Raw genomic sequence first — 3047 nt, forward strand, 5'->3', positions numbered from 1 at the left:
GAGAAACACCAATTCTGCTACTGCTCCTACTACACCATTATACTATCTTGGGCAAGTGCATGACGAAGGGACCGATCTGTTGATTGTTGCAACACAACTTGGCAGAGCTTAATGAAGGATTAAGCAATATTCAATAAGTTTCTCTACTGAGTACTTCTGGGAGCATTCAGCTCTTTAATTTGCATTGTAAATCTCAAAAGGGGGCCGTCCAGGAGCACAGTGGCCAAGAGTGCAGACTTTGAAGTCAGAGACACCTGGGTGCAAACATCTGATTCAGCTCTGCCGGGCCTCTTGACTCCCTGCATATAGAATAGGGCTTCCTTCAGAGATTTATGTGCGAGGATTAAATGAGACAATATATGAAAATCGCTTACCAGAGTATGTGCACTCAAAAATTGGATGAAAGTTAACTTATCATTATTCTTATTTTTATTTTTACTACACTTGATCTTAGCCAAAAGGCCAAGAAGTTATTCTTGTTTTTAAAAAGAAATGGGGTCATATTGTTCCATGGTAGCTGTTCAGAGCCTCTTTTATGAAAAACTGGAGAATCCTATGGAGAGGACCAACACCTCTCCAGAAGATTCCTCTAGGAAAACCCGCAGGTGCTAAAGTAGGAACTGAGGGTGGATGCTAGGTAGAGAAGAGCAGATTCCATTGCATTTTGTATGCAATTCACATTTCTCAATGGACACATAAGGACCCTGATGGGAGGGGTTGTTGGTTTACCATGAATAGATCAATCAAATGTGCCTGAGGAAGACAATTTCCTGAGGAAAAGCAAGGAAAATCCCCAAGAGGACTGGGATTTGTGTGAAATTCAGAATATATCCAAGTAGGGGTAGAACAGAAACATGGGGTGGTGATCGAGCATCTACTGGGGATCAGATTACACCCTTGATTAACTGGGAACTGTCACATTGTCCAAAAGGATGGGAGCTGTTGACCAGTCATTGCTCTAAGGGACATTGTGGTAGATGCTATGTCTGAGGTTCTCAGGGTGATCCCAATTCCCACCTTCAACAAGGGCCCTGGGAGGTGGAACCAGCACTGATCTCCAAGCGCTGCCAAGCTTTCAGGGGATGGCCAAAGGCTTCCACCAGCTGCAGAAGCACTCCCTGAGGCTTTGCCTACATGCAGGAGGATGTGCTTGGTGTTCCTTTATCTGTCAGAAGCCAGGGGTCTCATCCTTGAGAAACAGATGGCTAAGCTGCTTTCCTCTATTTCATCAAAGAGCCTGCTACCTGTAGAACAGAATACGTCAAAGACTTTGTTTCCTGTGAGCTTGGTCCCATGGTTGCCAGGTTCTATTGGTGAAGCACTGTCTGTCCACACGCTGGTCCATTTATCTCTGTTGCAGATTTTCCCAGAGACATGCGGGGGTGGTGCTCATAGATCTTCTCATTTGTGTTGATTCTGCACGCATAACAATGATCTGTCAGCTTTCATTTCCTTTAATGACTTTCTGGATGGGAAATGCTCCCTTGTGGAGTCCGTTTCTCATGCAGGCCTGACTTCACAAGTAGAACTAGTCTGCTATAGTGCTGGCCTAAAAAAAATCCTCCCTCCCCTTTTACAGACTAGCAGGAACCCCCAGTCCAAAGGAAGAAGGTAGCAGGGGTAAAGAGTCAGACAAAGATATTACTTAGAGATCTGCCACTAAGTGTCTGGCATTGGACAAGTCACTTAAATGCTGAATGCCTCAGTCTCCTCATCTGTAAGATGGAGATACTGCCTACAAACCCTGTGTGACTGTGGTCAGGATTATGTTACAGTAATACTAGAGCTCTTCAAAAAGCCTGTAGAAATGCATGTCATGGGAAATCTATGTATGGATTTCAATTTTTTTGCACCAAAATAAACATCTTCTTGTTCCATTTTTTCACCAAGTTTTTGAATTATGTGTCAGATGGTCTCTTTCACCTGAGTTCTCCAGAGATGGACAAATATCAGGAAATGCAAACATCCCAAAAGCATAACAGACACGTGAAACCATCTATTGTGCTTAATTGTTTGCATTTCTCTCTTACCTCTAGATCGCGGGTTTCTTATGGGCAAGAGCTGTGTCTCATTTTCATCTGAGTCCCTGGTAATCAGTAATGTGTAAACACTTGTGGGACAAATGTAAATGCAGCTCTATGCAGAGGCTAGATCAAGGCCAGTGGCTCCTACTGCAGGAGCTATCCAGCCTAGAGTTGATGGAGCCTTCAGGGGAAAGGCATGAGCCCCAGGGGAAAGGCAATAATCCTATGGTATCTGAGGCCCTGAAAGGAGAACAACACAGCTCTGGGAAGATGGAAGCCCACCCAGGAGGCCGTGAGAGAAGGTGGGAGCTGATCACCAAAGGAACTGGACCAGGACCAGCAGTACTGTGCTCATCAGGTGCCGAGGGTAAGGAGAGGGCAGGACACTGAGCAGGCTCCTGAGTGCTTACATGATCTTGTCTGTGGCCCATGCAGGAGTCATGGCATAAAGCCCTTCACAGAAAATGAGTCTGCCAGGGTTTACACTCTCCTTTGCACCTCAAGGGACTCATAGCACAGGAAGTTGCTACCCTCTGAACAGGTCCTGCAGCTACTTGGCTGAGGTGTAAGGACAGGAGGCCTGGCAGGGTCACAGTACACACACACACACACACACACAAATGCACCATTGTTACAATGGGAGGAGCCATGCACCATGCATCGACCTCCCCAATCACACTTCTGGAAGTAGAGGTGGGCGGGAGTGGGACTGCAGACTTCCAGCCACTCTCACCTGAAATGTTCAACACGGCAAGGAAGCTTCCCTGGGTGGAGGGATGGGACGCCTTTCTGATTCTATAGGAGGATACTGGAAAGCGAGAGGCAGAGGAGGAGGAGATGGGAACTAGAAGTGGGAGTGAGGACCCACTACAAGTCACACGGCCTCCAACATGAAGCCCCAGCCTAGTGCTAAATGGCTATTGGTTTCCAATGCCCAATGAAGAGGAATGTGTCTTAAGTTCTTGTTAATATTCTGCCCAGGTAATGCCTGGGCAGTGGGGGTGGGGTGCTTGTATGCATCAC

General features: G+C 46.6%; 1 pseudogene; it reads right to left on the reverse strand.

The window, feature by feature from the left end:
• Nucleotides 1–375: 375 nt before the first annotated feature.
• Nucleotides 376–474, reverse strand: LOC127488775 (U2 spliceosomal RNA; annotated as a pseudogene).
• Nucleotides 475–3047: the final 2573 nt, after the last annotated feature.

This window comes from Oryctolagus cuniculus, chromosome 15, assembly GCF_051225735.1.
Source record: "Oryctolagus cuniculus isolate XC-2025 breed Fujian yellow rabbit chromosome 15, ASM5122573v1, whole genome shotgun sequence".
NCBI lineage: Eukaryota > Metazoa > Chordata > Mammalia > Lagomorpha > Leporidae > Oryctolagus > Oryctolagus cuniculus.